This window comes from Zootoca vivipara, chromosome 11, assembly GCF_965207765.1.
Source record: "Zootoca vivipara chromosome 11, rZooViv2.hap1.1, whole genome shotgun sequence".
NCBI lineage: Eukaryota > Metazoa > Chordata > Lepidosauria > Squamata > Lacertidae > Zootoca > Zootoca vivipara.
Genome location: NC_142594.1, coordinates 14,355,795 through 14,370,684, shown reverse-complemented (window position 1 = coordinate 14,370,684; position 14,890 = coordinate 14,355,795).

The window sequence follows — 14,890 nt, the reverse complement described above, 5'->3', positions numbered from 1 at the left end:
CACGACAGTCTCCGCCATGTCTTCCATTCTGCAAAGGAATACAAACCCTGTGGGGATGCCTGGAACCCCATAGTCTCTTGCTATCATTCGGCAGAGAGAGGGGCAGACACACAACTTTTGTAACAGTATGTTACAAAAGCACAAGCTGTTGATCACATTTATGACTGCTTTCTAGGAAGGCTGGCCTGATGCTGCTAAGGTTGGGATAGAAGAGATGCTCACACCATGAGTGAGCTGATAAAATATTGGGGCCCAGTGTTTGTAGGTGGCCAGCTGTAATATGGATTGATAAAAAGGTGAGGCTGGTGACTTTACTGTTCTCCTGGCCAAATCACTTGTACCAGTCTATCTGTGAGATCAGAATAATGTGCATTGTTATGCTAGTGTTAAGTCAGGATTTGTGATAACCAGCTGGCAAGAGCTGTAGATCTGACTCCCAGCCAATACATTTACTGTAACTTTGGTTACAGGCTCAGCTCATCTTTTGCAGTCACAGGGTAGCTAGTTTTGTGAACAAAAGGCTGCAGCTCTTGTTTAGCTGTAAGGTACTGTGTCTGCATTGCTTAATTATGAACCTGCAGTGCAGACAAAGGTTTGAATCACTTTCCCTGGCTTTTTACTGTAAGACAAGCTACAGGTTTCCAACAAATCCAACATTCCTTTTAAAAAGAGTGGGGGTAATATTGCTCCAGGTGATGTGTGCTACTTTCTTTTAGGAATTGTTAGCTTTCTGCAAATTATCTTAATGTACTGCCTACATAGATAAAACATGTGGCGTCTGGTTAATAATTTTCTGCAATATAAAATAAAGACCTTTAATACAGAGTAATATCTATGGTATTATGAAAATGTTTCTCATTTTAAAAAATCCCCTACAACAGGAGCACAAAGGGGTTAGTAAGAATAGTCTTTACAACTGAATTTTATTGCTAATAGCTTTAACATGGCAAGCAGCTTATGTAGTGTGTCAACATAAATTGTTGTCCACTGTTGTCTCTGAAATTTTGGATGAAGATTTATGGAATTATGCAAATTATAAATGTAATAAAATATTGAAGCAATAAAGTAGACAAAACTACCAAAGTATGGAGCAAGATGTTGAATCGTTTAATTCTGATCTGACTGCATTTATATTGCTTTTAAACATCTGTAACACAGTTTGCAAACATTAATATGTGTATGCACTTAATTTTATTCACTTGGAATTTATGTCACAAGTCTGAATTTTGTCGCTGAGTACAGTATTTTTTTTAAATCATCCCTGTAGCACTTTTGAGAGTGCGCCATGAGTCATGTTTGACTAACATATCTTTCAAATAACCTTGTGAGATGGGCTGAGCAGAGGCTATCATGTGATTTGTGGCTTGGGTGGGGATTTGAACATGGCCCTTGAATATGCAAACACTACACTCTATCCACTGCATTATACTGTTTTTGTAATTAGCATGATTGCTTTATCTTGTCTTCCAGGATATTAATCATTTTATGCTATTTGAATACATCATGGAGAAAATATGCCCATTAATTAAAATAGGTGCATAATATGACAATAATATCTCCCTTCCCCCAAAGCAGAGCAAAAAATGATTTGTTATGCATGCCAAATTGTTATCCTGTTTTTGATCTTCTGTCGCAGTGTGCAGATTGTAACATTCTGTAGGAACCCCCAAAAATGCAGAGAAGTGGTCAAATCAGAGTAAGGCTTTATTGTTGCATCAGCTTCAGTATCAGTCAAGTCCTTTGAGGTTTTTCACGTCACCAGCCACCCCACCACAAGAATCCTGTGGCAGATGTATGTATGTGTGCTACCCTCGCAAGTGCAAATATGCACTAGCTTTCTCAGTACTATACTCTAACCATGTATAGATCTCAAGCTTTTATAGTTTAGTATTTATATATGTTTATAATAGGCAGTTTCAGGCTAGCACGGACTCAGTGCACTAATCTCAACCTTTTCAAAAGACTTTTGAAGCTGTGGTGCTTTCCTGTTTTATATACCCATTGCTCTGGCAAATACCACGTGTTTAATATTAGCATATAAAAATGTGCATACCAGACAATATCTCAAAGGAAAGAAAATGAACTCGGGCATGTGTGATGTGCGCACAAAAGAAACATCTGTTAATAAAAATGGACCATTTGTTCACATAAAAGCAAGGCGGCAAGTCACAGAACTATATAACATTCCCCCATCCTCAAGTGAATAATTTTGCATGTACACAATACGTACATAAGCCAGCCCAACGCTGAAAATGAAAAGTGTTTTGTGACCAGTGCTAAAAATATTTGGACATTTCCTTTAAAATTAATAGCATAAAGCCTTGGGGCACCTAATTGTACAAATCCTGAGGATAATGTGGGCTATTCATTTCCTTTATCCTACATACCCAGTCATGCTTTTAATTCTTAGATATACTGTGTGCCCTTTCCAATATAATCAGCCTAATTTGTCTTCAGCTGCAAGCAAGTAAACCAAGCTTCATTTGGTTAAGCAAGCTAAGCAAAAACATTTTAAATTCCCCCTCACCCCACCCACCCACATATAGGTAAGTCAACAAGCATGCGCTCAGGAAAAATGTGTGAACTTGGGATTTTGGTTTGTGTGTGTTCAGGCAGAAGCACAGAACTGCCTTTCATAAGGAAGGAAGACTTTCTTGCCTTACAACATCTGTGAATATGACTAGCATTTCTAACTTGTAGTTTGGATACTCCCTATCTAATGCTGCTTATTTTGTAAATCCATCAGACGGATGCCAACAACAGTAGTAATAAATATCGATATAATACCTATGCTTTTCTTTGACTGTTTGAACATGCCTATTAGCATTCTTTATCCTTTTGACTTTTCCTTTCTCTTTGACTCATGCTTCGTTCAGAATTAAAGGATCTGAAAAAAATGAAGGGTTTATGCAAGATAATTAACTCCCATTGATGAGAAGAGTAATAAATTATAATTTATTTAAATAAATAAAACATAGCAGTACTTTGAAGATGTGTTGATTTTCTTTCTGGGCTTTATGATTTGGTGGCTGGGGGGGAAAGGAGAGGCATTTTCACAGCACAGTCTTTTGTAGTACCTAGCAAATTTATTATGGCATACATAAGTCCACTTATTTGGATGTACCTGCAGGTACATATGTACTTGGTTGGGTAGAATTATGGACAAACATACCTAGAGCCACCAAATGGCATCTTTCCTGGAACAATGGTTGATCCTGGTCCCTTCCAGGCCTTTGTTCTGCAATCACAGTGAGGGAACCACCAGAAGGCCCTCAGAGCTGGACCTTGGTGTCTGGGCTGGCCTTGAATAGGGCGTAAGTGAGGCAGAGGCCTCTAGCCAGAAATACCAGAAATGTTCTTGTTGTGGGGAGGTGGGGGTCCAGAAAGGATAGGGAATCATTGTAGAACAGCAGCCAGAACAGAAATGTAGGTGACACAATATATTTCAAGCTTTTTATTTCACAGACATAGTCACAGACAGACATAGTCACAGACAGACATTGCATGTTTCATCTCTGCACTTAATTGAATTGTAGCACATCTTAACAACTGGGAAAAGATCAGGGAAGATGCAGCCAAGGGCGTAGAGAGGATAGAGGGGGAGTTTCTTTCATTTAATACTAGAATTCTGTATCATTCAGTATCACTGATGGGGAAGATTTAGCACAGACCATGGAAAGGGTTTCTTCCTGTAACAATTTGTGGAATTCACAGGCACAAGTTGTGATGAGGACTACTAGGTTGGAGGGCTGGGAAGGGGATTACACAAATGCCCAGAGACAAGGAGAAGAAATCTGTCTCTGGCTATGAAGACTCTATAGAACCTCCAGGTTCAGAGGCATTCTACATTGAAGTGCAGCGTGTTTGAGGACCAGGACATTCACAGGGAAACCAAAGCTATTGTATTACCAACCTTACTATATGCTTGTGAAACATGGACCACTTATGAACACCATCTCCAACTTCTCAAAAGATTCCATCAACGGTGTCTCTGAAAATTTTTACACATCACTTGGGAAGACAGGTGAACTAATATCAGTGTACTGGAAGAAGCAAAGATCACCAGTGTTGAAGCAATGATTCTTCAACATCAACTTCGTTGGACTGGTCATGTTGTGCGGATGCCTGATGATCGTCTTCCAAAGCAACTACTCTATTCCGAACTTTAAAATGGAAAGTGTAATGCTGGTGGTCAACAAAAGAGGTTTAAAGACCGTCTCAAGGCAAATCTAAAAAAATGTAGTATAAACACTGACAACTGGGAAACACTGGCCTGTGAGTGCTCCAGTTGGAGAACAGCCTTTACCAAAGGTGTCATGGCTTTGAAGAAACTCGATCTCAGGACGCAAGGGAGAAACGTGCTAAGAGGAAGGCACGCTTGGCAAATCCACACCGTGATCAACTCCCGCCTGGAAACCAATGTCCCCATTGTGGAAGGACGTGTGGATCCAGAATTGGCCTCCACAGTCACGGACCCATTGTTAAAACCGTGTTTGTGGAAGACAATGTTACTCGGCTACAAGTGATCGCCAAAGAAAGAAGACCACTGAATTCCACCTGCTAGAGGGCAAGCAACAGACCACCATTTGGTTCTCCACAAGAATGTCATCTGTTGTGTATATTGTGTGCACACATGCAAAGCCTCTGTACAGAGTGGCACTTACTTCTGAGTAAGCCTGCATCAACTTGTGCTGCATGGAATTTAAGAGCACAATCTCATATGTTTACCAAGACGCAAGTCCCAGTGTGTTAAATGGGGCTATCTCCCAAGTGTCTGTATATAGGACTGCAGGTACCGGTAGCCTAAAAATCCTTTGTGGTATGCAATGTGTCCCTCCACCTTCCTTTCACCTCTAAAATTATTTCAGTTCTTCTACTAGAGCAAACAGATGAAAAGGATGAGTGTCAAGGCTGTAAACGAAGACTCTGTGTCAAACAGGCAAAGCCAGGAAGAACTCTTCAAGGGAGGAAAATTGCTCACATTTTTATTGCTAAGGCAGAAGGCAGACACCTTAATCACCATCTTTCTCCGGGGAAATAAACAGTCTGCCCGATTTATTTATTATATTTTCACTTGTGTCTCCTGGTTTTATCGCTGCCATGCTGTTGAAAGCGCCATTGTGCATTTCGATGACATTATCTCTACCATTTGAAGGCCCGTATAGAGAAGCAGCAATAACATGCTGCCTCTGTCTTGTGGTGACCTCAATTACACATTCCTTCCTGTTCTTTGCCTGTTGGAGATGGTGCTTTCGCTATCATGTAACACACCTGCCTTCCGATATCAGAGAAGGGGGCGGGGTGTAACTCAGCCTTATTATTATTTCTTTTGCTTCCTTTGTTTTTAGCCATTGAGCTGGCAAACAGTGTCTGCAGCTGTTCAAGTCATTTATGGGATTTATTTTTTTTTAAAAAAGATTATTATTGATATATTTCTCTACCATTCTGAGGCATTTCCCCCAACAAACAGAGAGAGGATTACAGTGGGTGCTAAGCAATAAAGGGCTAGTAGCTTAAGGTACCTTCAGAGACCATTTTCAACATAACCGTTTGCTTTTTCCATCCAAGAATTTGGACGTTTTCTTCTGTTTTAAACCTATGGAGCTGACATTTACTGAACCGGACCATTGATCTCCACTCTAGCCTGGCGGCATCATCTATCTAGAAGCAGTGCTGCTCCATATAGATTAGGCTCACCTTCTCCACCCTTCCTGCTCTCTGACTTCCTGATGCCAGGCACTGAGATCCAGACTTTAGAGCATGTGCCTAAAGGCAGAGGTTCCCATATAACTCCCTCCCAACACTGAAAATTGCTGGCGGGCTCAGCAGATCACTTAACTAGTCCCCACACTTTCAGTGTCGGCATATTTGTCTAAGCCAGAGCCATATTACCGGTACATATACCGGTACATAAATCACAAGCCCACGGCCAGGCTGCTGAAAAGGACCTCTGTCAAAAGGGCCAATTTTTAATGAAAAATTTGTAGACTGCATTAACACCATATTATGGAAATCACATAGGGCAGCAGGGCCTTGTTAGCTTGTTTCATAGGCTCTTCATTGGTGGTGCTAAATTATGTTTGTGTGAGCAGATGGGGCTTGTTGACCTGGAGAGGTAGCCCACCTAGGAGAACATAAACGCCTAAACCTGCACTGCCTTATGGGGCATCTTTGCGGGAACAAAAGGCTAAGGAGTAAACCCTACACAAATCCAGAGTGGAGTCCCTAAGATGGTTGGATGGCACCTTGTACGCCTCCTTCCAGGAACCCCTGCAGCCAAGATGGTGCCAAACGTATTGCTCTGCTTTCCTTTGACCACATCAGTGAGGCCGAGAGGGGAGTTTTGTCTGTTGTCTGGGCAGTCCAGGACCTCCATACGTACTTGTGCCCTGGGGGAGGTCACTTTGATGCTGCTAACGCAGCAGTTTGACTTCACCTCCAGAGGCACACTCCATTGCCTCTTAAGACAGACAGATGCCAACAAGTTTTGTGTGCATTGAATCTAGGCCAGCAATTGAGGTGTCCTGTGGGCGTGATTGGCTCAACTTCAGTAAGGCCAGTAACGTGTTCTAAAACCTGTATGGTATATGATAGAATTAGCCATGCCAATGTCTCCCAAAACTGATTGATAATCCATTTATTTCCTGGTTTTTTAATTGTCACAACAAAATCAATAAAAATATGAATATAACAATATAATTTCACAGATAGCATTCTCCAACCTTGTGCCCTTCAGATGTTGCTGAACCACAACTCCCAATGTACCTTTCCCCTGGCCATAGCCGCAGGGGCTGATGGGAGCTTTAGTCCAAATAATTTGGATAGTACTCTGCTTTGGGGGAAACTGAAGTAGGGCATATGCGACAGGAACAAGACACAAATGTCAGACATAAAACATTAATACAGCGCAATAAAATAATGTTTCCAAATGTTATCACAATTGGCTCTAAGGAGCAAAAGGCAAATTATAAATGTGTACAGGTTTGTGTACAGGTTTGGCTTTTCTTAAACGAGGCCAAAAAAACAACACTTTTCCTGGACATTTTTGCTGCTTTTCAAAAATTCTGCCCAGAGGCCATTTTTGACAGGCAAATCCCAGCTATGTCCAGAAAATTCCAGTCGTATGTCAGCCCTGGTATTACGTCATTCAGAACCTGTACAGATTAGGGAGCACGTTTAAGTAAAAACAAATCCTTTTACAGTAATATACAGTAAATTAACAGCAACCAGATATTTCCTTGTTATAAAACATACACAATGAAAGTGGGTCCATCCAGCTTTCCTGTCCTGGAGAAAGGAGTTTTCTTGCTGAGAAAGTTGACTGTGGCAAGGGGCAACCCTGGTGTTGTGAAGTAGCCGTTCTCTTTTTGGCAACGGCCTGATTCACAACACCAGCTGCTGCACCAAGCCATACGTTTTAGACCTCTCTTCTTCGCACTCTAGGATTTAGGGCTGGTTGGTTATCTTCTTTCCTGCCCACACCTACAAAACAGAAACCAAAGATATGTCAGATGTTAACAAGAGCCAGCTAGCTTTCCTACTTTCTCCTTTTAAGCATTATAAACTATAGAAAATTTCCCCAAATAAGACTACTCGCTTGATGCAGTGTTAATAATCTTCCCCGAAAACAAATTTAGTGAAGACAAACTAATTATATGAGGCTGATTTTGCATTGTTTATTTGGTGTCTGATTTTCTGGCCTACCATACCAAGTAGTTTGAAGGATATTCCAAAGATATCATGTGTGAAATGCTCAAATGCATGTAAGGAATGCTTTAAAAAACATTATGTGCATAAGATTACCAGTGTTGCATCAGTATAAACAATTGTTCCAGAATAAGTGTGTACCACCCTCTATTTTGGCATTCACAATCACCAGCACAGATTGATATCCTCACTGCATATGAGTGCACCAAAGTGTTGCGGAAGATCTGCTCCTTTTGCTAAATTTAACCACTCTGATTTTGAGTGAAACAAGCTGGTTAACAGGAATTTATCAACACTAATCTGTGTTAAATTCTCTTGGGTATTCTGAGGATCGCTGATGCTATAAGGCAAATATCTTTTTTTGGGGGGGGGGTCTGTTCAGTGCAGAAAAACTGTAAAAATCCTGGCATTTTCAGCATTCCAACTCACTAAAGAGTGTTAATCTACTGTGGAAAAACCACCCCATTCCCTCTAGCACCCACATGGACAATCCAAGGCCTGAATATGCAGCACTAGTCAGATGGGGAAGGTGGGAGGCATGATGGGACATTTAAAGCAGCTCACGCTGAGATGGGGGAGAGGGAATGTGACCGAGTGTGATAAAGTGACTGCGGGCTGTGTTTCTTTTTATATGAGTGAGCTGGAGTGGGGTGGGATGAGCTGGGAGGGACCAGGGGCCTTGCAGAGTGTGCTGGAGCTGTAATGAGGACAAGACTCGGGCTACTTCTTTTGCCATTATGTTGTAAAAAATGAGAGAATGTTCCATGTGGACTCTCCCTCCCTCCCTCCCTCCCTCCCTCCCTCCCTCCCTCCCTCCCTCCCTCCCATAAAAGTGCTTTTCAGATTGATGTTACACTTGATGAGTTCTGCTTGACAGTTTGATTATGGCACCTTTCACAGCTCCCGTCGGTAAAAAATAATAATTAGTTACTAAGGTGACAAACCTGTTGTCTTGACAACACTAACAGAGCTGTCCACCTGTTGCCTAAATGCCCACTGAACGATAAAACCCAACCCTGCTTATGAACTAAGGAATGAATAGCAAACACCCCTATTGGCATGCACATTATTGCTCATATAAAAAAAAGTAATCAGAAATTTGGCTGCATTGAGTAAGCTGACAATGCAAGGGAGCTCTTGAGCTTATTTTTACACTGGTGGAGCAAAGCTGCATTTCCAAAGCTGAGGAGTATATAAACCACAGAAAATCAATTCCCACTTTGTCTGATTCCACCCCACCTCCAATCTTATGTCCATACTTTTTTTAAAAAAATGCAAATCTGTGGGTTTTGGTTGAAAGGACAAATGTATATATTTCTTATGTCTGGCCTGCTGACTTTATATAAATTGAAATGGCTGTATCTGGGGAAGCAAAAGGATAATGCAATCCTATATACAGGTAAGTATGGTATGAAGTAAGTCCCACTAGCTTACTCCCAGGTAAGTGGGCAAAGGATTGTAGCCTGAATGTGTGTGTTTTGTGTGCTGTTTTATTCATGGCGCCTTTTTCTTGAGAGAAAAGTCGTTTGTTAAGAAAATGTTTCTTAGAAAATCAAGTAACCCTGAGAAAAATAGTGCATTTTATTTTACTAGTATTTTGCTCTCACCCAGAAAAAGAAATGATTTGGAAAACAAATTTACACGTGCATTGGCTAGAAAAACAAGTCACTGAAGGGAAATGGCTGCTTCTGAGTTGCTTGTGTGGTACTGGCTATTTTTTTGTTGGCTTTTGTATGCTGCACAAGATTGACTGCACCAAAGAAGTTTGGCAGGATTAATCTGCAGAAGATAGAAAGATGACTGAATTAATAGGCTATTACCAAAGAAGGCGACTCTATTTGCATGAAATATTAATAGCACTAATAAACTTCTGGCAGATGAATTCCAGAGCATATGGATGGCATTTGTAGCCACTATCGCTCCAGAAAATGAAAACCACAGAATAGGTGACAGGGTATCGTTCACCACGACAAATTACAATTAAATTGTTAGATGGTTTGAGAGTTGCAAGCTTATGAATTGGCTGGGGCCTGTTTGGACATTTCTCCCACCTAAAGGGATTTTGCTTCAGAAGAGAGTGAGCTTGTGCAAGTCTTCCCATCCTCTTCATGGTGGAAAAATGTAAACTTCTGAATGGGAGAGCCTGTGGTTAAACTATTGCTCAAATTTACCTGCTCATCCTTCCTGGTGGTGGAGGAATAAAGGGGTGGGTGGGTGGAGTATGCAGTGTGAAGACAACAGACATGGATTTGCAAACTTCCAAATCAAATAGATTCATTTTTCAAGGAGTTGGTGTGCTGGCTTCCATTCATAGCTGCCAAGTTTTCCCTTTTCTCGCGAGGAAGCCTATTCAGCATAAGGGAAAATCCCTTTAAAAAAGGGATAACTTGGCAGCTATGCTTCCATTTCCTGTCCACTAAGCCGCCTTGTTGAGACGTCAAGCTAAATCATAGGTTGCCAAGCTTTTTGGAATATGGGCACATTTGCGAAAGTACAGTGGGCACAAGTCATAAAACAGCTGCTATGGGGTATGTGTGTGTGTCATAACTCAAAATGGCTGCCACAAACAAAAGCATAGAAAAAAATTACAGGACTATAGGATGGTGTGGGCAGGCTCCCCCATCTCCACTCCACAATAAATGGAACAAGGTCCAATCCTTTCATCCAGTGAAATGTGGGCATGTTTTAAGGGGATGTTTTTGGTGTAGGAGAGATGAAGCCAGTGGAAACAGGAGCTGAGCCCAAAGAGCAAGCAACCTCTTGTGCTCTGTTGACTTTTGAGGGGATATTTATTGAGATGTATGGAAGTGCCAGAGGGTACTGCCAGGCACCCTGGCACTTGCCATGTCGGTGACCATAGTTTAGAATGTGGATTGGAGAACCTGTGGTCTCCAGATGTTGCTGGACTCCAACCAGGTCAGGGGTTGATTCAAGCTGTGATCCAGCAACAACTGGAAGGCCACAAGTTCATCAACATTGGTTGTGTGTGACACGAATGACCCAGGCAATTCTTGGCCTCCTCAATGCAGCCCCAAGGACTGAGATTAACGCTAACATTAGTTGTGAAACAAGTAAAATTGAAAGTGCACAGGTGGAGGGTTGGAGCATGCAAGTTTACCTAGGCTCCTTCACACCATACTAAATGATTTTTAGCAAGACATCTAAATGTGGTTAGTGACACATTCCAAATTTGCTGCTGTCAGATGGGAAGTGTAAGGGACACTAAAGCATGTACAGTGGTGCCTCGGTTTTCGAACACAATCCACTCTGGAAGACTGTTCGACTTCCGAAACGTTTGAAAACTGAAGCAGTTACTTTTGGAAGCATTTACTTCCGGAAAACTCAATACAGAAGCTGCGTGGCATGTTCAACTTCCTAGACAATAGAAAACCGAGGTACCACTGTACAAGCTTGGTACTGGTTACCTAGAGTGGTCTGAGACGAATGGGTAGTCTGGACACAATTGTCTGGTTTCGATTCAGTTGCAATTCTTTCTCTCTTGCTTCCAAAGCAGACAAAGTGACTAACTGAAACCAGAGGAAGGCAGCATAACAGGCAGCTAGGTGTATAATACATTTATATTGAATTTGTTTAGATAATCATAATCAGCAACTTCATTACCTAAACAAGACTCAATTCTGCACTAATAGTTTACTCCAGATTTCGAGAGGTAGGAAAAGGTGCCAAAGGCAAAATTCCTTGAAAATTCAAAGTAATTTATCCCAGCCTCGTCTAAAACATAAATATATTCACCACCCTGGGTAGTATGCTGTATCCAAGCAACCTATTGTAACTGTGACCAGTCTTTGGAATAGATGAGGCTTTTCACCAAAAATTCATCATGACAGTCCGTACAGTGGGCGAAGAGTGATTTGCATTGGTCCCCGTTAGCCTTACATTTTGAGCAGCATTTTTTTTATAGCCTAAGTAAACAAGTAATTCCTCCCCAAGCCAAATGTCACAATTAACCTACCCTTTTATTCCCCCCCCCCCCGCCCCAAAGTTAGTGCCTCGTGAAATATGTACTACCCTTTGAGCAATGTCTGTCACATTTGTTTGGTCAAGTATCTCTCATCCTAGTCATTTTTGCTGCAGCTTCTTTTAATTTTCTTGCCTGATAATACGCGTGTATAAGATGCATCCTCAGAGTACCAACTTGACCCAAAATACAGCGTACTGCTGGTACAGATATATCCTTACTATTTTATACGGAACAGCCATTTACCAAAACAGAGCAGAAAAGTTAGCCCTATTCGTATGCATGCAAATACTTTATTTATTTGGCAACAGTGGCCTAATAATTCTGCCCCCTCTTGTCTGTGATATCTTTATCCTCCACAGGTTAATCCTGCCAAGTTTCTTAGCTACAGTGTATGTCACACAGTGTATAATATCCAACAATGCAATTTTGCTAATCCTGTTTTATGAGCTTTGTGGCCCTGTCTGGTCAATCCAATAGTCGTTAAAAATCTCATGGAAGGTTTTTGGCAAGATCTCTTTTTCCTATGTAGCTTGAATTAAGTGGTTTAAGAGCCAAACATTGTACTTGAACATCTGCCAATGTCCTTCAGACACAGAATGTCAAGATACTTAATTAAATAGGCCTCCAAACTCTTTCAGACACCCCACCTTATCCAGTCAGCGTGAACATACTAAGTAGAAGTGATGTGATATATATATATAATCAGTTCAATCTTTTTCAGTGCATTCTCCACACAACACAAACGGTCAAGTCGCGGCACATTCATGGCCCATTATCTTAGAAACAGATTAAAAACAAACACGTAAAGATGGTCTCATTAACAGTCCTTTTGTTGTCTTGTTTACCATTTAGTGGACTCATTACCATTAATTATTAGCGGAGGAAACGAGCAACACAGGAATGTTATTCTTTCCAGGCAAAATTTACATGTGTAAAGAAAGAAGCAAAGATCCAGAATATCCGGGTTCTGTGCCATATCTCCATCCAGTTTCCTGAACAAACTGCACAAATCTTCAACCACTGCTACAACTAAAAGTACAGGGTGATTCATAATGAAATATACAGTTTCCATTCACTATAAATGGAAACTGTGTACTTCATTATGAATCACCCTGTATAGATCTGCTGCATGGATGTGGGCAGGGGGGCAGCTGCCCCCTAAATCAATTAAATAAATAAAAATACTTAACTACTGTATAAGTAAAAATAATCAGAATATTTGAAATTGAAATGCTCACTGAGGTCACTTGGATATGGCGCATTCTAGCAGTGCAACTGGCAACCCAGATGAACGATAGGCATGGCTTTCACGAACTGACCAATTGTGTCGCAGGTAGCTCAGTTTTGGAACAGGACAGGTGGTTCTCCTACCCCCCCCCAAAAAAATCCTGGCTAAATGTAAGGGACGCAGGTGTTAAACCACAGCGCCTAGGGCTTGCCAATCAGAAGGTCGGCAGTTCGAATCCCCGCGACAGGGTGAGCTCCTGTTGCTCAGTCCCAGCTCCTGCCAACCTAACAGTTCGAAAGCATGTCAAAGTGCAAGTAGATAAATAGGTACAGCTCCGGCGGAAAGGTAAACAGCGTTTCCGTGCGCTGCTCTGGTTCGCCAGAAGCAGCCTTGTCATGCTGGCCACATGACCTGGAAGCTGTATGCCCGCTCCCTTGGCCAATAGAGCGAGATGAGCGCCGCAACCCCAGAGTCGGTCACGACTGGACCTAATGGTAAGGGGTCCCTTTACCTTTACACCCATGATCTGCCTGGACTATCAAGTTACCTGCAAAGGCCCTTCTCTGCATGAGCCCACCAAATGAGTGGGTGCAGCCATGAGGGAGTGGACCCCATTTGCAGAATGCCCTCTTCAAGAAGGCTAGCTGGCCCCTACATTGTGGCCTTTTCACTGCCAGATTAAGACATTTTTATTTTCCCAGTCTATTCAGCTTTCTGGTGCTTTTTGCGTTCTTCACACTACTGTTTTCCTTTTTTATTGCTGGCTTTATTCTGATGCTGTTTTAACTGTTCTTAAGATTTTATGTCGGTGCCTTTTTTATGGATTTAACTTCCCTTTGAGAACCATCCAGAGAACCTTTCGCTGCAGTGCAGCATAGAAAAGGTGCAAATGAACACATAGAAACATTGGTGTTCGGATGCCAGTTGCCACACCACCCATTTCTGAACGTGAAATACTAAGCAGAGGAAGTGCCTCTTTCTTCTTCTCCAGTGTGACCTTATATACTAATAAACTGCCTGTATATTTAAATTATACTTAAATAATAATAAAAAATGTCAGGTTTTCCTGGCACAATAGCAGTGTTGTTTACACACACACACCCTAAGCTACATTTTCATAATGTTACCTTATCGTGGGCATAAACTAGTGCAGAAAAACGTGACTGATTGAATGGTTCATAAATTGCAGTTGAAACTGTGAACTGTAAATGGCACTTTACCTCCCCCATGGCAGGATGTTGGCACAGGATACTGCAGCTGATAGCACTCTCTCTCAATCCAGGCAATGAATTTCACATTATTTCATCTTGTTTAGTTAAGAAATATACCTCCTTTAAATATCCTCTTTTTTTTTAAAAAAAACCTCAACTGATAATTTAAACTGGCAGAACCGAGGCACAGAAAGTTTTAATTTGTTTAACAGTGGAAGTACTATTCTCGTCCCCACTTTTATACTGTTGGATATTCTTTGTGGAGGTTTATATTGTCAGACTAAGGGATACTGATCTATTTTGGGCTTTGATGATGCCTATTTTCTTTCCTATCCCCTATTTTTATTATTAATAATAATAATAATAATAATAATACCGTAATAATACTAATATTTTGAGGAATTTTAGTTCTGAGAGCAAGTGTGTGACTTTTGTTCAGTAAAGTTTTTGATGCAGCCTATTGTCAATTATCCTGCTCAGTTCCTACGAGTCAGAATGTAGAGCCCTATTTCCATATCTCATCAATCTTCACATTCTCTCTGTGAGAATCAGCCATTTCTAAGCTCACCACCCATCCCTGCTTTGTTTGCTTAATGCAAATTGTACACCCTCTGATCACTGGTTCCTACTCAAGATGGCTAGATTACCTGCAGTATCAAAGGCAGTTATGCCTCTGAATGCCATTTGCTAGGGACATGAGTGGGTTGAGTGGTTTCTGCAGATTTTTCCGTGCTCTGAGAAAAGACGGAAGAAGCAGGATTG